Raw genomic sequence first — 24,923 nt, forward strand, 5'->3', positions numbered from 1 at the left:
GGACGGAATGACCCCAGCCTTTACACACTAGTTTAGACCTGCATTCCAATCACATGTGCAAAAATTGGGCTCTTTTCGCCTTTGCTGGCCCGTATTATCTTAAAAAAGCAATGTTTTGTCTTTAGACAAAGTGAGGCCAAAACAGCTTTTTGGCCCCTATATTGGCCTCGCTCGACGGAATGAACCCAGATTTTGCACAGTAGTTCAGGCATGCTTACTGATCAACTGTGCAAAATCTGGGGTCGTTGTGCCTTCAGGAGCCTGTATAATAGTGAGAAAGCACTTTCGTGAGGAATCTCATCATCATAAAATGCACAGGGAAAATCATGCACAGGCCAACTGCTAAACCTCACCCAGTACATCGAGGACGGCTACCAGAAGAAGCTGATAACAGGCGTTGCCTTTGTAGATCTTTCGGCAGCTTATGACACCGTCCAACACAGGCTGCTGACCAAAAAACTTTTCGACATGACAGCGGATGCCAAACTGTGCAACATAATAAGATGTCTTCTGAGCAACCGGATGTTCTATGTCACACTCAACAATAAAAAAAGCAGATGGTTCCACCAGAACAACGGGCTGCCGCAGGGCAGTGTCTTGGCACCTCTCCTCTTCAATGTCTATACCAACGACCAGCCCCTACCAGAAGGATGCAGCAGGTTTATCTACGCAGATGACCTAGCCATGACAACGCAGCAGCATACCTTCCCAGAAGTCGAGTCAACCCTGGAACAAGGACTGACAGATATGTCCTCATACTATCTGGAAAACCACCTACGTCCAAACCCTGGGAAGACCCAAATCTGTAGCTTCCACCTCAAAAACAAGGAGGCTAAACGGGAGCTCAACGTAACCTGGGACGGAATAAGGCTTGAAAACCACCAGCACCCAGTCTACCTGGGAGTAACCTTAGACCGTACCCTCAGCTACAAGGAACACATCCAGAAGACGAGAGCTAAGGTGTCCACCAGGAACAGCCTTCTGCGTCAACTTACCAACTCAAAGTGGGGAGCTCACCCAAGTACGCTGCGCACAACGGCATTAGCCCTGTGCTTTTCCACCGCCGAATATGCCTGCCCAGCATGGTATAAATCAAGCCATGCACGCAAAATAGACCCTATCCTCAACGAGACCTGCAGGATAGTGACTGGGTGCATTAAAACAACCCCCGTACCCTGCCTTTACGCCCTCTCTGGCATCGCCCCCCCTGACATCCGCAGAGCAGTCACCGCCAAAGCCGAGCGCAAAAAGCAGGCCCATGACAACCGGCACTCACTCCACCAACACTCTGCCCCCCAGAAACGGCTCAGGTCCAGAAGCAGCTTCCTGGATGCCACTGTAGAACTGGAGACCACACCATCTGCTGCCAGGACTACAGAGTGGCATAACCAGTGGAACAGCCTGGGCAGCCAGACAACCCAATGGACAGAGAGAGGCATCACCCCAGACGAATGCCTAGCGACCGGCCATGACCAACCTTGGGCCGTCTGGAAAACACTGAACCGTCTGCGGGTCGGCGAAGGACGCTGCAAGGCAGCCATGGAAAAATGGACAATAACATGTTCTGATGCATGTGTGTGCGGCGAACCACAAACAATGGAACACATCATGAGATGTAGCTATGCTCCAAAATGCACTGGAGATGACCTGGCCAAGCCAAATGCCGCTGCACTCGCCTGCGCCAACCACTGGAAAGACTTGATATAGAGGACGGCCGGACACGAGGAAGAAGAAGAATCATAAAATGCTTTTTTGCCAAAAAAAGGGCCCCTTCGACCGCCGACACCCCAGATTTGGCCCAATTGTTCACTTAAGGCTTCTATACGAGAATACAGAAATTGGAGCGCCAGGACCTCCAGGGGAGTTAATTGATAGTGAGGGCTTCAAACTGATGGAAGGTGTCAGGCTCTACAACCTTGACACCTTCCATCAGTTTGAAGCCCTCGCTATCAATTATCTCCCCCAGTGGCCCAAAGACTGTCTCCTAGGTGTCCAGCAAATTTGAGCCAAATTTGACATACGCTACACCCCTACACACCTCAAAACGTAGGAACAGAAAACAGTAAACCCTGTTTTGGGCCTGCTGGATTGACCTTTGAACCTTGACTCCCACAGGTAACTTCACGAAATTTGCCTGTCAGCTAGGCCATCTTTCAACGCCTACCGTCAGCAAATTTGAGCCTAATCGGAGTTACGCTACATGCCTGCACACCTCAAAAAGTATGAAAATAAAACAATAAACCCTGTTTTCTGCGTGCTGGATTGACCTTTGACACCCACATGCCCTTTAGCTCCCTCTGAAATCAACGTCTGTTTTGAAACTAGTCGTTTTTGTTACTTTCTTTGTACATTTGACCAATAGAAAGGGCTATAACTCCACAAGGCCTTGTTTTTGGAGGCTAATATTTTAACTGTGCCATTGCCTCATTATTAGTGGCCAATCCTGAAAAAAAAAAAAAAAAAAAAAAAACGGTCATAGGTACCCTTTAAAATATACGAGACACGGACATTCGGGAGGGAAAGAGAGGCATCTTCAGTGGGCGTGGCATTGCTGACTTGGCGCCAGTCAGTCTTGCACCTGTGTCAACAAAGAGCCACTTGGAGGGGAGAGAGAGGGGAGGAGCTGCTGACTTGACGGTGCTTCTCTGAGCGCCAAGCATTGCGCCAAGACAGCATGTAGTGAACAGACCTCCCGCCTGCTGCCGCTCTGCACACTTCAATACACAGCGACAGACAAGCTTATATGCTGTACTTTTCAATTTTAGTTTACTTTCAACTAAAAGAAGAAGAAGAAGAAGAAGAATTTTACTTTTCAAAGCCTTCCTCCTGGGAGTTTTGCGCCGTGGGAGAGAAGTGGCTCGTTTAACGTCCAAGCAGGACTTCCAGAAAATATCTGTAAGTACCTTCTACTAGCACTAAACGAAAATAGTTTTAGTTTGCTGTTATTTTGAAGCCACCAATGCTGTGTTGAGGGCTACCAAACATAGCTATCGAGGTTATCCCATCAAAATGCCGTACACATGCAAGCACTGTGAGTTCAATGCAGCTTCAATTCCTGCTTATATTGGACATGTTGCAATACACAGAAATCTTGCTAACTTTAAATTTCCATGTGGGGTAGCAGAATGCCCTGTCACATCTGTGGCACGTGGTACCATTAAAACACACATGTACCGCTTCCACAAAAAGACAATTAAAAAAGCACATCAAAGCCAAATTGAAGGAGTTGACTTGGCATGCACAATTGAAGGTTGTAGCTTTGTGTCAGTAAATTTTCCAACCTTATGTGAGCATCTTCATTGGCATATTAGAGATGGAAAAAAAGTGTCTTGCCCGTTTAGTAACTGTTCAAAGTATTTCCATGTTCGTTCATCCTTTTCCTCACATTTGAGCCGGAAACACAAAAATACTTTGTGTGATAGCCATGCCACTGCCAGCACCAATAGGCCATCAGACAGTGAACCAGATCACACTTTTGAACATTTTGATGATGTCAATGATAACCCAACCAATGAAGTGGACATGGATGGTTTCATGAATAATCTGGCCCTGTTTTATCTTCAAATGCAAGCTAAAATGCTTTTACCATCCAGTACAATTCAGACCTTGATTGAAGAGATGCAGGAGATGCACAATAGTAGTTTGACTCACCTTTTGTCTAGAATGCATGCAGAGTTAACAACACTGAATGTGCCTGAAAGTGACATTAGGAGGCTCCTTGATGATCTCTCTAAAGAAAACCTTCTGAAAATGTGCAATGAAGGAGTGCTTAGAACAGATCAAACCCGGAAATCCTTCTTTAAGAGCAGATTTAACTATGTTGAGCCAACTCAGACTTACCTGGGCATTGATGCCAATGGCAAGGAGAGGTTCTATCAGTATGTCCCCATCAAGGATACAATTAAATCACTCCTCAGTCAGAACTCAGTCAAAGAGCAGTATGCCCAAGCAAAATCTGACACACAAACATCTCCTGATGTGCTGGAAGACGTGAGAGATGGTAGAAATCTTAAAGACAATATACTGTTACAGGAAAGGCCATCTTCATTGTCTATTCTCCTTTATCAGGATTCGTTTGAGGTAGCCAATCCGTTAGGAAGTGGCAAAAAGAAACACAAAATATTAGCTATGTATATGACACTTGCCGAGATTGCGCCACACAACAGGTCTTCCATTGATCCAATGCAACTTGTTCTGCTCTGCAGAGAGGAGGATTTCAAATTTTTCGGCCAAGAAAAAGTGTTTTGCACTTTAGTTAATGACTTGAAACAAATGGAGGAAATTGGAATTGAATATGGCAATGGAGAGAACGTAAAGGCCTGTGTGATTGCCATTACTGGGGATAATCTAGGGTCACACTGCATTGGTGGGTTCACTGAAAACTTCAGTAAAAGTACATATTTTTGCCGGTACTGCGTTATAGACAGAGGAACTTTTCAAACAGAACCCACCAAATCTGGCCCTGTTAGAACTGTAGAGAGTTACAATAACAGTCTGGCACAGGTAACCTTAAAACAGGAAATGACCCATGGGATAAAGTTTGATTCAGTTTTCAATCAGTTGAAATATTATCATGTTTGCCAGCCAGGACTCCCTCCATGTCTGGGTCATGACCTGTTTGAAGGGGTTGTTTCAGTTGATCTCGCTATGTACATCAAACACTTAGTGACAGTGGGCAAACACTTCACTTATGGTCAACTGAACAGGACTACGGTATATCACAGTTCACATACCTAGGCAGTGATGCTAGTAACAAGCCATGCGAGGTGAAATCTGATGGGGAGAAGCTGGGAGGACATGCTTGTCAAAATTGGTGCCTCTTACGTCTCCTTCCTATTCTGGTTGGGGACAGAATCAAAAACCCACTTGATGACGAGGTATGGCAGTTGTGTCTCAAACTCAGAGAAATTGTGGATTTGATATGTGCACCCAAGATCCATGCCAACCAAGTAGCATATCTTAAGATTCTTATTGAGGAATACATCCAGCTAAGAACTGCCTCATTCCCAGAAAAAACACTAAAACCCAAGCACCACTACCTTATCCACTACCCTGAACTCATTCTCCGATTTGGTCCCCTTATTAGGTTGTGGACATTGCGCTTTGAAAGCAAGCACACTTATTTTAAGCAATGTGCAAGGAAACTGCACAACTTTAAAAACCTGTGGAAGACCTTAGCTGAAAGACACCAATTACTACAAGCATATTTACATGCTGGTTGCTTGTTTCCACCAACTCTGCAAATAGGGCAAGCAAGTAAATTTGATGACCAACTGTACCAGACTGGCATTCAGAGAGCTGTCAGTCTCAAGGGCCTACATCCAGAACACACTATAGAAACACCCTCTGTCACATTCAAAGGCACACTATACAAAAGAGGCATGGCTGTTGTAGTGAACCAAAATGACACTGGGTACATCTTTGGGAGAATAATGTTGATACTGTTAAATCGGTCAAAGGTGCATTTTGTTGTCCGACAGTATCAGTCGGTGCCTGTACTGGATCTCGGTGTGCATTGCTTACAAAGCAACTCCGAGGTTCGGTATCAGTGTTTGACTGTAGACGATCTTGTTGATTATTACCCTCTGCCTGCATATAATCAGTTTGGTCTTGATCTTGTTGCTCTGCATCATTCTGTATTCCAGGTGGCAGAGTGAGTAATGGAGAAGATCATTGAGGAGGCCGTCCAGACTGTGCTACCACAGCTAGCTGGAGAGACACTGGAAACATTAGTCACTGAGTTGATAACCAAAGTAGGTGTGACTGAGCGAAATGATCTGCACTACGTTGAGGAAAGAGACCTCAGCCATCTGCTCTCACCCCTTCAGTGCAGAAAGGTTCTTCATTCCTTCAGAGGAGGTGAGATTTTAGTTACTTTAATTAACATGTAAATATGCAGTTATGTCAAAAATATAGGGGTCATTTGTGATGTTAAACTTGTCACTAGTAGGGATGTCACGACACTAGAATTTCTACTTCGATACCTATTATGATAGGGAGGGACAAATCTTAAAAGAAAGCACTGATGGTATCAAAACTGTTGCAAATGAGTATTGTATACATTTAAATGCTGTATTATTGATACCTGTTTTTCTCACGTTTTCTAATTTATTTAAATATCAAAAAAATGAAAATGTCACATTTTCAGCATGTGGGTTTCTGCAGGCCACCACATATATTAGCATCTATCCCTGTTGGTCTGGAAAAAAGTGGTATTGGTGCATCCCTACTTCTCACAACCATTTTGTGACCTGTCACTTGTGTTTGTATAATGCAGGTCCTGCCATTCCCCAATTGAGCACTTTAGCACCTGAGCCAGAACCCTCCACCTCCGCCTCCACCTCCACCTCCACCTCCAGCATAAGCTCCATATCGCCCCCCCAAAGTCCCATCTCCATACAGAACAGTGCATGGGTGGACAGTTTCCGGGTGCTCTGGGACAAAGCGAAGCCGTCTCTTAAGAGAGCTATAGATGCTGGTAAGAAGCCAGAGGAGGGGGACCGCCGACACTTGATAAGAGTCACCGTTGATGCGATGAGAGAACACTCCTTGAACCCTACTCGCCAAGAATGCACAGTATTAGCAAAAGTCATAACTCAGAAATATCCAAATAGCTTCTTAGATACAACTGGGGAGGGGGATCTACTTGGATGCGGGTACTTCAGTTTAGTCCAACAGCTCAAGACCAGAGTTGATTATGTAAATCGAGACAACACACTGTCCCGCCTGAGGAAGCCCAAACGCATCCAGATGAGTGAAGATGATGACCAGCCAAGAGTAACTAAATGTGCAAAAATCGACAGTTATGGGTGTGTTCGTTGGCAGCCAGAGGAGTACCCAGATGGGGAAACGTCAGCGTCATTAGAAGAAAAGAGGCTTGAGATGGTGGATATATTCAGTCGAGAGGGGCTCAAGGGAGCTGAGAGCGGGAAGGTAGAAGAGCTAATGACAATCACATATGTTAAACAGCGGGAGGATATAAATGCAACCCCACCCCCCAGCATTCTGGACTTAAGTAAACAGTGGCCATTTCTTCTTTCACGGAAGTTTTTACTTTCACACTTCACGACCCTCACCGGTGTTGAACTACACACCAGACTGGGCGAAGACTTGGACAAAAAGGGTGAAAGGCTTCTGAACTACTTTGGAGCTCAGCGTACAAAGTGGAGTAACGAAGTGAAAGCTGTTCTGAAGGAAGCCTTAAAGAAGGACCGAGAGCCAGGCACCGATGGACTAGCAGTGATGCTTGTAATGTTGACCTACTTCAAAGAGCAAGAGAGCGCCCTTTTTCTCCAAGCTGATGTAAGTGGCTAAGTGCGTTAATTGCTTTAATATATTAGTTTGCTATTTTGACCCTTCATTTCAGTGCTACTCGTTCTATGAGAATAGTCACCGAAAAACAATGCTGATTTATTTAGCACTTGATGTCAGACATATCCGCAAACTGTACAGTTTTGCAGGCAATCATTTAGTTTGACAGTTATTGAATTGATTTGAGTTAAAGTTGATGCCAGTGATGTCATTCATGCACAAATTACATCACTGGTATCAACTAACTCAAATCAACTCTCAATAACTGTCAAACTGTTTCCAGTTTTTGGATATGTGTGAGATCAAGTGCTAAATAAATCGGCATTATTTTTCGGTGAAGTTCTCCTTTAACTTTGATTAGAGTGCAACATTTCAAACCTCCAGAATTGTCTTGCAGGTTTGGTGAACCTTTGATGGCATCTTGTGCTTGGGCTCAAGTAAAAGCAGGTCTGCATCTGGCAGTCCTGTCTCCCTAGGAGTTTGTATTAACTGTATATTTGTAAATGGTTTGTTTGCCAATGGCTTGGGGCCTTGGGTCATATTTTTGTTTGAGGGCACGTTTATGTGGTTGGTGGTTGAGCACTTTTAAATGGAAATACCTCACCTTACACTATGACTTATACGGTGCAAGCGTCTATCTCTCAACTCTTTAGAGCATGCTGTGTGGAGGGTGGATTCACTGGTGCCTACTGTGTGCACAATGTTTACATTATCAAGAGTTTATTGATTACAACCAGAAGTGGCATCCTGCACTCTGTCCACATTCCACAAATCATATTTCCATTGCACATGTAAAGTATGTATTCTAATGGGTTGCTAGCTACAGTACGAGTAGTTAAATTGCCCAGAAACATCTCATGAGCTTTTTCCAGTGAATCTCTTGAAAGTAGTTAATCTGAAAACTGAAAACCAGATATTTATGAAGTCTTTCTGAAGTTTTTCCCAATTCTTTAACTCAATTACTTTTTCATTCTCCATACCTTTCTCCATTTTCTTATCTTCACTGTCATTCATACTGTAGGTGACTACCACTCCCGCTGATGCAGAAGCCCAGTTGTCTCTCCCCGTCACTCCAACCATCATGCTTGGTAAGCTTCACATTCATATATTTTCACATTCAATTCAAACCTTTGTCATGCTGCCCAGTGCCCAGTTTTTTGCGAGGAACATGCTCCAACAATCAGCCTCGGCTTGCAGCCTTGCCGATGACCTGTCCTATATACTCAAACCTCAGCTTGACGAGGGGGTCGCAGGGGAGTCGCCAGCAAAATGTGTAAATTGACTAGAAGTTAGCCTAAGCAGAGAATGTAGTGCATATACCTGTTATCTGCCCATCTATCATAAGGTTAATGTCAAATTCAAGCGGATTTGGTAGTGTAGGAAGCAGAGCAGGCCGACTCGCACACTAAAATAATGTTGCAAAAATGCAGTCTGAAACCCTATGGAGCTCTGGAATGAAAGGCACGCGCCACTGTCTTAATATTTCACCTCTTAAAAAAAATTAACCAAGGGTTAACCGCTTAAGGGTGTCGGTTAGTCAAAAGTAAAATTAACCGAAAATCCACATAACGCTTATTAACCTTGATCCGTGTCTCAAACTATGCCGTGACAGGACAGAGTGTAAACACGCAACATCAAACGCCTGGTGCCGCTTCGTTATCATTAGGGAACGGTAAAACAATTAAAAATAAAATACCGATGGCAGCACCAAATGTCCAGGACCTTATCAATACTCCTGGTACTGACTAATCAGGAACTGGTATCAAATAATACCAGTGCTTGATACCCATCCCTACTCTGGGTTATAGGGCCCCTGAGGTCTTGGGTCCCTGGGCCTGGTACGCCCCTTTGCTAATACATCCCTGCGCATCAGCTGTGTTGAGTCACATTTTTGGGGAGCTCTGCACGCCGGCTGCGCTGCCATGCTCGCCAGCCGCAGCTCATTTGGCAAGTGCGTTGACGCTGTAGCATGTTTTCTGTTTTACAGTTCTGACCGAGGATCCAATCATTTGTAGAAGATATTGCAATGAAATATAATTGTTGCAATGTCTGATTTATTGTTCTTCAGGTGATCCAATTCTGACTGCAAAAAAATGGATGCTGTCCATTGAGGGGAGAGTAGTAATCCCACCTGCTGCCACCTGCCACCTTGACTTCACCACTGCCTTGGCCGTCCTCTTCGCCTCCTACTATGTGTTCAACATAGAATATCAGGTGGAAGCAGCCACAACTCTGGAGTTTATTCAGAGGTATTACTTATTTTCACAAATGGTTGTGGAATCACTTTACCTGTATACTATTTCTTAAATGATTTCGGCTGTAAACCCTGCAAACTATTCTTACATACTGTATATTGGCAATGCATTGACCCTAAAGTCACAAAGCCCCACTTGCATGCAGGGAATATTTTAGATGTTAAGAAGCTACTTGCAGTTGCCATGGACCACTATGTCAGGAACAGTGGTACCTACTAAATGAAAGATAAAAGACACAAATTAGACCACAGACCCCATTTGACAAGATTTTGTCACAGGGTCCCCATCCGGATCCCAGTTTGAGAACCACCAACTTAAATGACTCAATAACATCCATCATGTACACAGATAGTACATGGCATATTATGGAGAAGCAATACTCCAAGTACTTAGACCCTTTCCCATATGCGGCCTATTTTATAAACGTAACGTGGAAGTTTGGCGATAGCGGTGTTTCAAGAGACTGGCTACAGTATGATGCTGGGGCTGTAGTGATGAGTTGTTCCGTGGTGTAACATGGGAGTCTGCAGCCTGTTGCACCAGCTGAACATAAGTTCGCTCTTAAGTTAGCGTGTAAACTAACTGCTACGTTCAAACTAGTTAGTTTGACACTAAAGTTGTGTCTTTGTTTAGTTGCATCACGGAGACGTAAGGTACATCTTAACTAGTAGTCCTTAAACCTCACACTAGCCAAAATAGTGTCGCAGAAAATGACGTGTACAGTATCTCTGACCAATCAGTGAAAAGCACGGTGGAAACGGTGTTTATTTACCGTTGTTTAATTAAGTGGAATGAAAACAGTCAGACATGTTGCCAACCGCAAATTAGTGCTTTCATATTTCATCAACACTAACCAAATGAGTTTACATTAAATTGCATCATTTGGCAGACGCTTTTATCCAAAGCGACTTACAATAACACGTTTAGGTTCATAATAGGCTACTGTTAACGTTTATCTGTGAGCTCTTCATCAGCATTGTAGGCTAATTTACAACCATCCTGCCTCGCTAAATTGTAGCTGTTATTTTAATTTGTATGCAGTGAGGCAGCTTGTGGAAAACAAAAGCATGAGTCATAAATATCAAAGGGCGTAATTTATCATGGAGAACACGTTACCGACGCAAAACAATGTTGCGCCATGGTGCCAATATTGCCAGCTGTGCCAATAATTTGCTTCAAATTTTACTCTGGCCTCTTATTTAAGTGTGTATTCTTCAACGTAATACCTTATCTACTTGAAATGTACTGATTTTTTTTTAAATATATATGAATATATGTGACACAAAAATGTGTTTGTTTTTTTGACCGGTAAGAAATATGCTTGGCGGGTAGATTTTTTCCATCTACCCACCGCCACTGGCCGGTGGGTCAAAAGTTAATTTCGGGCCCTGCTGGAAATCAATGGGGTTTTTGTATGGGGGTTTTGTTTAGATGCCTGAAATAAGATCTGTGGTTAACAAAAGTTTATGAAACTCTTAAACACCCCTAAAGAAAAGAAAACATTTTTCTTCTTGTTCATACAGTTGGATGTTTGAGCTTCACTGTGCAGAATGATGTCTGTGTAGAGTTTGACACTAGAAGGCTGTTTCCTCTTTCCACAATTGACTGCAGAAAGTGTAAAGTTTCTCTGTGGCCACTGAAAAGTTGATTTTTAACTAGCACTAAGTTTTTTTTACATCGAATGTTTGCATTTTTTATAGGTTTTTTGTCAGGATTAATCCTGATTCCACCAAATGCACTGCCAAGGTCCAGGTGAGCCGGAAGAGTGGGAAAATGGTGAAGCGGAAGACATCAGAAATGAACCCCCATGTGGTTTCATTCATCAGGGCCTTCACAGAGATTGATTGGCAAATCTAGATGAAGGTGAGGTTCTGATAATAGGTTGGCCTTTGTATTGAAAGTTTATTTATTTAAATACAGCCCTTTATCACAAGCAGGACTCACGGTAGGGTTGGGTGGTAATAAAGAAATTTCGTATACTGGGGTATTTGAAAATAGCAACGGTATCCAGTGGTGTAGTGGTCCCTGGAGAACTGGGTAGACTGTAATTTACGCCCCCCCCAGCTGCTTTTCGATATATATACTGTATGTATATATATATATATATATATATATATTAGGGCTGTCAGCGTTAATCGCGATGCGATTAAGGGCCGACCATAACACGTTTTTTTTTATCGTGTTAATCGAATGCCGATATTTTGTCCCTTCGACGCACCCATACTGTTCAAGGTCACTGACCTCACGAACGTCATTTTCTAGCTCGTTAACGCGATATCTCATGAATGCCTTGACAGAATTTCGTCACATTTGGCTTAAATCCTTGGACTCAAGGATGAACTGATTACATTTTGGTGGTCAAAGGTCAAGGTCACTGTCACCTCACGAATGCCATTTTCAAGCTCGTTACTGCGATATCTCAGGAACACCTTGACTGAATGTCATCACATTTGGCTCAAACGTCAAAGTCTGGACAGACAGGGATGTCGACTGCTCACTTGTTGGCGAAGGCATATATCCGCGGTGCGGTCGTTCTAGTTAACTACAAGGCATTAGATTGAATATGTGAGAACATTTATCTTCCAAAAGGAAATACATCATAATCAAAATGCCACAGGGACATTATCTAATGACCACAGAGGTGCACAAAACAGTTAATTTGGTCGTTCTCCCTGGTATGATAACAGTTACGTTCCCCGGGCGTGCTGCTCAGAGCCTGGCTTCTGTCAGCTGAGGTGACTGGCTCGTCCGGGTTTTTCAGATCTCTAAAAATGAAAATCAAATTTTCTAAATAGCCGTTATTTTTGATAAACTGAGCACAATATGGTGATCTACAGTTTCCCCCCCTAAACTTATAAAAGGGCCATATTAACCCGGTAGAGCAGAACGGCTCTGCTGTAAAATCCTCTATACAGGCTGAGACCATGGCCCATTGAGTTATGAATGGTGAACAGACCATTTGACTGAATTAAGTAGGTGTACAATAGTATACAGCAGAAGAGGGAAGCGCATGGATCTGATGGCTCATCCGACTGGTGCTCATTAGTGGGGCAGGTAATAGTATTAGACAAACAGAATCCAGGAGGTCTTGCTTGATTTCAGTCCCCAGGTTTTGATACAGACTACCATGAAATAAAACTATCTCCGTCTCCAACTAAACTGTACTTGAACTTGACTTACTTTGCCTTGTGCTCGATGATTAATTAAATATATATTTTTACTTGAAGACGGAGTGCCTTAGTTTTATCCAATGGTAGTCTGCATCAAAACCTGGGGACTGACATCAAGCAAGACCTCCTGGATTCTGTTTGTCTAGTTAGTAGGGGTGTCAAAAATAATCGATTATAAGATGCATCGCGATGCGGACGTGCACGATTCTGCATCGATTCACAAATGTCAGAAATCGATTATTATTATACATTTTTTAATAATCGAATAAAATATAATGGAAGTACATGCATTTGTTTATTTTAATTATGGATCATAATACAATGCAATTCCAAATGCATTTTATTTTAAAAGTAGCCACACAGTGAGAAAAAATAAATCATGTATTGGGGAAAAAAAGTGATGCATCGATTTAACACATTGAGTGCCAAGGACGTCTGTGCACGTCCTAAAAAAAAGTAACGTTCAGTGCCAAGGACGTCTGTGCACGTCCTAAAATCATAATTCATATTATTCCATAATTCTGCTGTTTAAGGTCGTACCCAGCCAGTGAGCATGAATCCCTTCAAGGGATCACACGGCGCCACCTTAAACATCGTCACAGGAGCTGCTCCACCCACCTCAGATCCTTTACTTTGTACAGGAGACAGCGGAGAAAGCCGTGATCAAAGTGGAAACCGATGCATGCTTTCTGCCAGAGCCGTATATATTGCTCTGTCTACAGCGGACAGTGGGCTCGGCTGCATCCGCGCTCACAACTGAGCTCTTATGCTTCTATCTATCTCCACACGATTTCCTAGAAAGCCAGCATCCGAAGCCGAACGGCCAAGCCTTTTCGTTCAGTCGCGTTTGCCAGCGCGCATCATTTCCTTGATGGGCGCTGGGATCTGTCCGGGGCAAAAACGGAGTCGAGAAAACAAACTCTGTGCGTGTGGGGAGGAGCCCGCAGCTCAGAGGTGGAGAGGGGGGAGGGGGGGGGGGGGGAGAGGGGTGTGTGGCACACAGGCTGCACAGAAACCACACCACACGCCACCACATCAGAAAACACCAGCCAGAGTCAGTGAATGTGCTCGAAATTAGAGTGCAAAAGGTATTCATAAAAGGGACTATATCTTGGAAAGTAAAAAAAAACGACAGAAAACCCTTGAAAGTGCACTTTTTTGAGAGGCTGTCATTTCATAATGGAACTGTCTAGAAACAAAATTTCTTCTTTGGAAGAAGCAGGAGTGTTCAATGTTTCATTAAAGTCCAGCCCCGTTAATATAGCCATAATAGAAAAAATTCTATAGCTGTTTTCAACTGAATGGAAGTGAATCTGGCACAGGCTCCAGACAATTTTACTGAAGCGCTGTGGCACTCAATGTGTTAAGATGCATCAAGATGCATCGATAATCGTTTTATAATCAAATCGTAGCCCTCTGAATCGTAATCGAATCATGAGGCCAGTGAAGATTCACAGCCCTACTAGTTAGGTGTACATTATCAGAAAATGATGGACACCATGCAGCCAATCAGAATCGAGTATTCATGGTATAATCGGGTATGCAATGATTGCACAATACAAGTACACTGGGCTACAATCCATTTGACCAGACGTATTGACCATTAGTCGATTTGACCAAACTGTAAAATGAAATTTTATTTGTTTTCTGCTTCTGTAGCCTACCACTCTTGTTTGTTAATAGTGGTTCATTTGCATTTTACCTCAGACAAGACAAGATGGGACACTGCAAGTCTCAAATCCATCTATCTAGTGGTGAAAAGGTGAATTATGAATTATATTTTCTTCTAGAAAATCGAAGTGGATTTCAGACTTGATTGCAGTGTCATGTCTGAGATAAAATGCAAATTACAGTCATATTATCAAACAGCTTCATCTCCACTTTAAGTTGAGGTTATTTACAATTATGTAGGCAATGTTGAATTATATTCGTGAACAAATAGGTAAGATGTAACATCACATTAGAAGGGATGCAAACGAGTCACATTTAGGTGACAGTCACCTTTTTCATAGCAAAATAGGAGGATATCGGAGTGGTTTTATGTCTGCCCTGATATCTGTCACCTTTTTTCACTATCCATGACTTTTCATCCCTGCATTAGCATTAGATTCACCTCATTTGGCTTCAAATGGCCAAACATTTTGCCGGTGCGCGTAAGCCATACATGGGCAAACTACGGCCCGCGGGCCGCATCCGGCCCGCGGGCGCCACCTGTGTGGCCCGCGATGGAATTGCAAAAAAAAAAAAAGAAAATTACACAGTGCACCTGAACGCAACATGCAAGATACCCGCTGAATAAGTGTCCAAATGTTCATGTCATTCTGGCCATTACTCCACTTCTGTTATAGCATTTCAGTCTGGAATATGGAATATCTTTCAATAATCTTTATGACTAAAAGGCTACATTGAATTAGAAATTTAAATAATTAACTCATTGGTTTTGGATTTATTTAGCTTCAAGACTGCATTTTTGTTCGTGTGACCCTCAACACAGGCTTTGATCATCCCGGGCCACTTACTGATACTTATGCTTAAATTAACCCACTCATATTCTGATTTATTTCAAGAAAAACATTTTGGCTAGTGGAAATTCTAATTGGCTGGTAACTTTAAAATCTAGCAGCCATATTGGCAGGTGGTCAAAAAAGTTAATTTCAAGCCCTGAGAGCAGGTGGTGACATAGGAGTGAGTGAGAAAAGGATGAAATATTGGTGGTTAAGACTGAATAATGACATCACAACTGTTAATTTAAAATGAGTTATTCCTCTAAACGTGGCTTCAAATGCACCAAATTTTTCACGCTGTCGCCGTTTGGCCCTCAGCAAAACCTGGTAGCGAGGACATTTTTTGTGGCCCTCTCTATCATCAAAGTTACCCATCCATGGGTTACGGCATGACAATATTTGTTCGGCCCCCGGCAACAATCTGGGTTTCTCATGTGGCCCCCCATGAAAAATAATTGCCCACCCCTGGCGTAAGCCCACGCCTTTTGGCCTGGCCTGTTTAATGCCGACCAATTACATATTCCTACTGCCCCTTAATGAAAACACTGGAATAAATATCAACTATAAAGGATAGACTACTACAGTAATAAATACATTGGAACATTGGCGTTTGTTTAGGAACAAATTAATTATTTTATAACAAAGTTTTTTTCTTCTCTCGATTACCAACGGTTTGGATGGAAGAAGACAAACAATGGCCGCATAAAAACAAATAAACAAAAAGACAATTACAATAGATAAATAAAACAATAGGAAAAAGTACATCTCGAGTAAAACAAGAGAGGCAGGCGACAAGCAGAAAACAAATCGACTAATGGTCAGTAAGTCTGGTCAAATAATTTCAAATGATAATCTAATTTGGATTGTAGCCCAGTAAGCCCACAGACAATTTGATTTGTTGATAATAGATGTTAATGTTGTAGGCTACATGTTTAGTTTATTATTGTTGCAATCATTACGGGAGATACTCCCTCTCAGTACTTCTGTTACACAGATTGTCCTGATCTGTTTTGTATTTCTGTTTTATATGTATAGGCCTAACATTTGCTTACCGTTTCTGATGTTCAGATAATAAAACTGGAACATGTTTATCACATTTTTCTCTTGTGTGATTACAGTTGGTTGAAGCGAGTGCACTGCAGCGCCACGGCCTAGGGCTCCAACTGGAATTCTGGTGATGGTCCTCTCAGGGTGGAAGGCAAGGGGTAGACCTTTTTTGGCACTTTTTTTACCTTTTTTGAAAAGGATTTTTTTCTCTAAAATCCCATTGCCATTTTTTGTTGTTTAATTGTTATTGTATTTTTGCAATATCTGCACTTATGGCTGTTTTTACTCTACTAACATTAAAGAGCATGGTGCAGGTTAGAGACCACTTTGCAATAATATGTGGGACTTTTAGGATTCTCTTTTGTTTTTTCCCCACACATAGTTGCATCTATACTGTTTTTTATAAACCTGCAAATCGAGCAATAACACCTGTGACGTTTTTAATTAACAATAAACGTTCCCTCGGATCATTGCCTCCGTAGGCCGACCATCTGTCCGTCCATCTGTGACGATATACTTATCCACCTGAGACCATTCTGGAGCCGGGTTACATCAGCTGAGATGGTCAGTCGGTTGTGCGGTTCTCCAAAATTATATTTCCAAATAGGCGTTATTTTGAAAAACCGATTGCATATTAGGGGTCAACTAGTTATGTTTGACTACTGAAACTATTAAAAACTTCATAAAGTGCCATATCAACCATAGATAGAGCCAAAACTAAACAGAAATTAAACAGTTGCCTTTGGGGGGGAAATGGTGCATTATAATGCCACCTTTTCCTCCAGATTTCTGAGCTAAGGGCATGTTTTTTTTTTTTTTTTTCATTTCACTCCTACCTCCTAACTATAAATTATTATTTTTTGCCTGCACCATGCTCTTTAACATTACCGCTTGATCCTTGGGAAATGCCATTATTGTTTTGCCGGTGGACAGCTGGAAGTCCAGACTGAAACATGTAGCGAAACATAATGTGAGGTTTTTAGTTGTTTTAAAATTGTTATTGTGTTGCATGTTCAAATTCTTTGTTTAATTGTTACTAAGCCTATTTCTGCAATATCTGCACTTACGGCTGTGTTTACTCTACTAACGTTAACATTCCCGCTCGATGCTTCGGGAGATGCCTATTGTTTTCCCTGATTGGCACCCGTTACATGCTGGAAGTCCAGACAAATGTCTAGCGAAAAAGTTTAGTTACGGGTAATTTTGTGTGTTGCATGTTCAAATTACTTTAATAAATAACTGTGTAATTAACAAGTTGCCTGTTTTCTGAAGTTACTAATAGGTAAAAATGAAATCACAACAAGATTAAAATTTTACAGTAGAAGATTGAAATCACAGTGAATAAGAGTTATCAAATGTACAGCACTGTTTACTGCACTGTAATGCCATTTACAGTACCATTAAAAATCACAGTGCTTAACTGTTTAGTTTACACTAAAGAAACCAGCTCTGTAAACAAATGTACAGTAAAGAAATTGGCAATGTGAAAAGATAAGCAGTAATAAAACCAATATTGTAAAAAGATTTTACAATGATAAAACACTACTGTAAACAAATGTACAGTAAATAAGTTGGCACTGTAAAAAGAAACACAGTAAAGAAACAAATATTGTAAATACATTTTACAGTAATAAAAACCTACTGTAAACAAATATATGGTAAATAAATTGGTACTGTAAAAAGAAACACAGTAAATAAACCAGAATTGTAAATAGATTTTACAGTAATGAAACATTACTGTAAGCAAATGTACAGTAAAGAAATTAGCACTGTGAAAGGAAACGCAGTAAAGAAAATATATTGTAAACAGATTTTGAAGTAATGAAACACTACTGTGAACAAATGTACAGTAGAAAAATTGGGACTGTGAACAGAAACACAGTATAATACTACTGTAAACAAATATACAGTAATAAAATAACACTGTGAAAGGAAACACAGTAAAGACAATGGTACTGTAAATACATTTTACAATAAAGAAATCACTACTGTGAATATGAGTACTGTAGTTGTACTGTGAATATAATTACAGTAAATTAATGGCTACTTGCTGCCAGTAAGTTACTGTAAATTTCACAGTAAATTTTTTACAGTGTTGATCTCTAGTCATAGCACGAGTGACAGTGCTTGATGCACTTGTGGGATACTTCTGAGCTAGCTCGTCTGGGCATTGTATCATTGGAACTGGCATCACATCAGGAGTAACCAACACTTTCCCCCCAGCTAGATCATTACCCAGAATCATAGACACTCCTTTTATGGGAAATTGAGGACATATGCCCACATCTACCTGCCCCGAAACCAGCTCAGACTCAAGATTAACAGTATGCAAGGGAACTTCCAAACTCTCCATACCAAAGCTCAGCACTGGAACATCAGAACCTACAAAAGTGCTAGCTGAAAAAGGCAACACATCCTCCAGAATGAAGGATTGAGAAGCAGCAGTGTCACGCAGGATTTTAACAGGGACTTTTTCATCCATTTTCCCCATAGACACAAAACCCTCCATGACAAAAGGAGCAAAAACCAAATCATCTCCTTCCAACACAGGATCTTCTGGTGCCCGCTGTATATTCACCAAAGCCACTGGCTTTGCATTTCTTCGTTTTAGCACGGCACAGTGTGCCACAATATGTCCCATCTTTTTACAGTAGAAACACATTGGACCATCCTGGTCTCCCCCATCATTATTAGGTTTAATATCGCCGTCTTTTGAAACACTGCCACCCTCTTTTTGAGCATTGCTACCCTCTAGTGGCGCAAAAAGTTGTGGAGCAGAAAAAGTATTACTCTCCCTGACATCCCCACCAAAGTCCACTGGTCTGCCACTAAAACCAGAGGAGCGCTCCCCAAAAACAGCCTTATGAGTGAGCACGAATTCATCCGCCAATACAGCGGCCTTTGACACGTCGGAGACTTTCTGTTCATTAAGGTACGTTGTTATCCTATCGGGAAGAGAGTTTTTAAAATCTTCCATAACCATCAAGGATTTTAACTGCGCAAAATCTTGTGCCCCTTGTGATGTGCACCAACGCTCAAACAGAGCCTCCTTATCACGAGCAAAGTCAACGTATGTTTGATTGTCATGCTTTCTGAAACGTCTGAACTTTTGACGATACGCCTCAGGTACCATCTCATATGCTCGGAGCACAGCAGTCTTAACCATGTCATAGTCAAGACTGCTGTCTATAGACAATGAGGAATACGCGTCACGTGCTTTACCAACTAGGACGCACTGTAAAAGCATCGTCCACTGGTCTCTAGGCCACTTCAATGATGTAGCCACACGCTCAAACAACGTGAAGTACTTGTCAACGTCTTTCTCACTAAATGGCGGAACCAGCCGTATATTTCGGCTCACATCAAAAATAGGCTCCCCAGAAATGTGTTGGGAAGCATCACTGCCTCCAAGCTCGACTTCACGCAGGTGAATCTGCGCCCTCTTGGTGTCCTCCTCAAGAGTAAGACGCTTGGTCTCCTCCTCAAGAGTAAGACGCTTCATATCTAATTCAAATTGAAGCTCCTTCTCCCTCAAACTCGAAGCTAAGCGCTGAGACTCAACCTCCAGCTGCTTCAACTGAATCATCTCAGACATTTTCTGACCAGAATCCACAGGAGACGTTGGTGTGCCAGGAGTATGAGGTAAAACCCTCTTTTCCACCAAACCTGCCCACACCTTAGCCTTAATCTCCTGCTTCTTTTCCTGCTTAGAAATAGGCACTTCATAGTGTTCAGCAATTAACACCAAGCTGTCTTTAGTACAGCGATGAAACTTATCGACGCTAGGCGCCTCAACAAACTCATTCTTCGCTTCCATTCTCAAAAAGTCAACACAAAAGCACAAAAGTGCTACTTAACAGGGGACCATTAATTCACCTCTCAGGCTACTGCAAACAAAAGGTTAGTAACTACAAAAGCAGAATACTGCAAACAAAAAGTTACCTAACCACCAAAGCAGTACAAAAGAAATGGTTACCCCCACCCAAAATTTCCACTAGACTCCTTGTTACGACCATGAAGAAGTCTAGGGCAACAGGTGTAACATAAAAAGGTCTAGGAACATAAATGAGATGCACGGAGTTGAAAAATGATCAAACAATGATTTATTTGAAACAAAAGATTTAAGTCACAGGTAAGCCAGTTGCTTCAGGGTGGCCAAAAGCCCAACAAATTTACCTAGAAAATAAAGCAAACTACACTGAAACAAAAACACAATCCTACCCTCCCTAGCCTACAAAAAAACAGGAGAAAAGGGGGGATGAAAATAAAGGGCAGCACACCCCTACAGGGCTTCCTGAGTTAGTGGTTAACAAAACAAAAAGAAAACAAAACTGAAATCGAACCCAGGGTTAAGGAATACAGCAAACAGTAGCTAGTGGTAAGACGCCAGAAAACCAGCTACAGGGTCAATACCAGGTCTATCAATAGGCCTCTAAGAGCACAGGTATTAACATGAAAGGCCAATCAAGATCATCAAGTTGAGAACAAAAAGAATAGACAGCAGAGGAGCTAACAGCTAATAAGAGAGCTGCAGTCTCAAGTGTACACAGAGCAAGTGCTGGCTGTCAAAGTGGCAGAAGGCACAGCACTGGAGTCTCCCTGGCTTCTTATGCTGGCTTGATTGGGAACCAGCTCCAGGTGAGGGCTCCTCAGTAATCAGTCAATTAGAGGGGGGGGCGTGTCTGGAATAGAGACAGAGGTGAGAAAATGCAACACAGACCAACCCAAGGCCAGGCTCTGACCAAGGCCGTAACACCCCCTCACATAAGAATTTACATATAGTAAGTAGATCAAAAATCAAAAACATAATTAATATTACACGTTCAATTTACAAAAGGTTACGTAGCTTTTACTGTCACGCCCACTGTCGGGACAGAGCATCCGCTACTATGTTCTCGGACCCCTTCTTGTGTCGGATGTCTAGGTTGTAGTCCTGTGCCATCAGGGCCCAGCGCATCAGTCGGTGGTTGTGGTTATACATCCTGGCCAGGAACACCAATGGGTTGTGATCGGTGTACACCACCACTGGAATTGGGCTGGAACAAACGTAAACATCAAAGTACTGTAGGGCCAGGAGCATGGCGAGGGTCTCTTTCTCAATGGTAGAGTATCCGATCTGGTGACGCTTGAACTTGGCTGAGTAGTAGCAGACAGGATGGCTGAGTTCATCGGTACCATCCTGTAGCAACACCGCTCCAGCTCCAGAGCCACTCGCATCCACCTCCAACTGAAAGGGCCGGGAGAAATCCGGGGCCGCCAACACTGGAGCACTGCAGAGGAGAAATTTTGCATAGCGGAAAGCATATTGACATTCACTGTCCCACACAAACGGCTGCTTTGGGCTGCTCAGTTGGGTTAGAGGGGCCACTACCACAGAAAAGTTCCTGCAGAAACACCTGTAGTAGCCGGTCATCCCTAGGAAGCGCCGGAGCTCACGTCTGGTAGTGGGTGCAGGATAGGCAACGATGGCAGCTACTTTGGCCTCCACTGGGCGTACCTGCCCACAGCCAACTTGCTTACCCAGGTAAGTTACCCTCGCTTTACCAAACTCACATTTGGCCAGATTTAGTGTCAGGGATGCTTCTACCAATCGGACAAAGACAGAGGTTAAGGTGACCATATGCTCAGACCAAGTGTTGGAATATACAACGACATCATCTAAGTACACATTACATGTGGGGACACCACGGAGTACAGTGTTCATTAGCCGCTGGAAAGTGGCGGGTGCGTTACGCATCCCGAATGCCATCACAGTGTATTGTAGAAAATGGTCAGGCGTGACAAAAGCAGATATCTGATGCCCTAGAAGTGAGTGGGACCTGCCAATAACCTTTTAATAAGTCTAGCTTGGTGATGAAAACAGCTGAGCCAATGCTGTCAATGCAATCCTCCATGCGAGGTAATGGAAAAGAATCAGGCACAGTAACTGCGTTCACCTTGCGGAAGTCAGTGCAGAAACGAGCAGAACCATCTGACTTTGGAGCTAACAGGCAAGGGGAACTCCAGGAGCTGTAGCTCGGTTTGGCTAGGCCATTTTTAAGCAAGTACTCTGCCTCCTTTTTCATCATCTCCCGCTTTAACATGGGACAACGGTAAGCATGCTGCTTTATGGGAGTGGCATTACCGACATCAATATCATGCTCAAGTACTGTAGTACGTGAAGGCACATCACCAAAGAGTGAGGGAAAAGCATGAATAAGGTTAGTCACATCCTCTTTTTGAACACCAGAAAGATGAGGCAGATGGGAATCCAGTTTGGATAGAATTCCTGAATTTGGCAGCCTACCACACTGCTGAGTGTCATCACAGGTCTTCAAACCATCCTCATCTGAAGATGTAAACAGACCAGACACCAGAGAGATGGAAGCAGCAGTGGACTCAGGCTCTGCTGGCTTGTCCTCCACAGCTTCTCTAGAGTGAAACAGCTTCAGCATGTTAACATGACAAAGACGTGTCTGGCGTTTCCGTTCAGGAGTGTTAATAATATAGTTTGTGTCACCTATTTTACTTTTAACTACATAGGGACCTGAGAAACGGGCAGTAAGTGCAGAACCAGGGATAGGTAGAAGTACTAACACCTTGTCTCCAGGCTGAAAACTACGTTCCACTGCCTTTTTGTCAAACTGCTTCTTCATGTTCTCCTGGGAAGAAGAGAGGGCTTCTCTGGCTAGAGAACATGCTCTGTGCAAGCGCTCCCGGCACTGAGTGACAAAGTCAAGGACATTTGTTGTAGGTGATGACTTTTCTGACAGTAGCTGTTCTTTCAGTACCTTCAAGGGGCCGCGCACACTGTGGCCAAACACTAGTTCAGCCGGGCTGAAGCCGAGGGACTCCTGCTTGACCTCCCGAATACCAAACAGTACAAAGGGCACACCCTCATCCCAGTCTTTTCCAGTCTCCAGACAGTATTTTCTCAACATAGATTTTAATGTTTGGTGCCAACGTTCCAATGCGCCCTGTGACTCAGGGTGATATGCACTGGAAATAGCATGCTCAATTCCCAGGGACTGTAGAGTCTGTTTGAACACCTTGGACATAAATTTAGTTCCCTGGTCTGTTTGTACTACTTTGGGCAGACCAAAAGTGGTAAAGAACTTAATCAGAGCTTTGGTAACTGTTGGAGCGGTGATTTTACGTAGAGGAATAGCCTCAGGAAAACGAGTGGCAGTGCACATTAATGTTAGCAGAAACTGATTACCAGACTTTGCTTTTGGTAATGGACCGACACAATCTACAATCACACGCTCAAAAGGTTCCCCCACAGCTGGTATGGGGCAGAGAGGGGCAGGTGGAACTACCTGGTTGGGCTTCCCAGTAAGCTGACAAATGCTACAGGTTTTGCAGAATTTGGCTACATCAGCTTTTAAACCTGGCCAAAAGAAGTGTCTCAGGATCCTGTTGTAGGATTTTGTAACCCCTAAATGACCAGACCATGGATGTTCATGGGCCAACTCCAGGACATGTTGTCGGTATACAGTGGGAACCACCACCTGACGTACTGTATCCCAATCCTCTTCAGTCTCACCCAGACCGTGCCTGGCCAACGGCACCCAGGAGCGCATCAATACTCCATCATCTAAGTAGAAAGAATGCAGCCTGCACTTTTCCTCTGCTACGTTAGCAGCATTAGCAAAGCATTTTGTGAGAGAAGTGTCAGCTTTTTGGGCATTGATAAGAGACTCACGAGTTACAGGTAGCTGCATGATGGCCTCCTGAACCACCGGTTCCATGGCAGGACTGGATTCAGACCGACAAGGCACCTCTGTTAGAGGGTCAGCAGTAGGTGGAAGTTTATCCTCCATAAACGCAGTAGCAAGCACAGAGTCAGCAAGGTCTGCACCATCCATTTCCTCCTTTTGCTTACGGGCTTGGGCTCTGGTGAGGACACTGGCAGAGAACACATCAGGATAAGCATGTGAGGCTTCATCATTTAGATCAGTATTTGCAATGTCTACCATTTCAGGGACTGGCCTCACCTTACCTCCTGCGATATCATTCCCCATTATAAACTCAACTCCCCGTATGGGAAAGGAGGAACGGACAGCCACCATGAATAAACCAGAGACCAGCTTTGACTGTACATACACATGGTGGAGGGGAGCAGGCACAAAACCCATCTCAATGCCTTGGACTATAGTGCTGGCATTACAAGCAGAGTTTTTATTCAAGGGCAGAACATCAGATAGGATAAAAGATTGTGACCCACCAGTGTCTCTCAAAATCCGGACAGGCTGCTGATCCTCAGTCTTCCCTGTCAAAGACACAAACCCATCAGATATGAAAGGCTTGAAACATTCATCAGGCCCCTCCAATGGCTTGGCAGGCGGTATCTGGGAGACAGGGGGGATTGTTTTGACCAAGCTCACACCTTGTGGTGGAAGAAACCGCAGGGGCTGCTGTTTGCGCTTCAATGTAAAGCAGTCTTTAATCACATGACCAAGTTTGTGGCAGTAGCTACATTCTGTGTCAGACTTGGGTCCTGAAGAAGACACTGTAGAACGCATGGGCTGAGAACCATTTTTACTCAGAGTGTTGTCACGAAAGGAGGGTTCACGTTTTCCCACAAACACACTTTTATGTGTTAACGCGAACTCCTCTGCCAGGACCGCTGCTTCCTGTAATGTGGTTGCTTTTTG

At 43.2% G+C, this 24,923-nt stretch overlaps 1 long non-coding RNA gene across 1 annotated transcript; it reads left to right on the plus strand.

The window, feature by feature from the left end:
• The first annotated feature begins 9,429 nt into the window (after window positions 1–9,429).
• Window positions 9,430–16,715, plus strand: LOC310798753. Its single transcript, XR_014553784.1, has 3 exons — window positions 9,430–9,560; window positions 11,267–11,429; window positions 16,359–16,715. It is a non-coding gene; the product is annotated as an uncharacterized lncRNA (long non-coding RNA).
• The last annotated feature ends 8,208 nt before the right edge of the window (window positions 16,716–24,923 follow it).

This window comes from Poromitra crassiceps (assembly GCF_964638095.1).
Source record: "Poromitra crassiceps genome assembly, chromosome: 26".
Taxonomy (NCBI): domain Eukaryota; kingdom Metazoa; phylum Chordata; class Actinopteri; order Beryciformes; family Melamphaidae; genus Poromitra; species Poromitra crassiceps.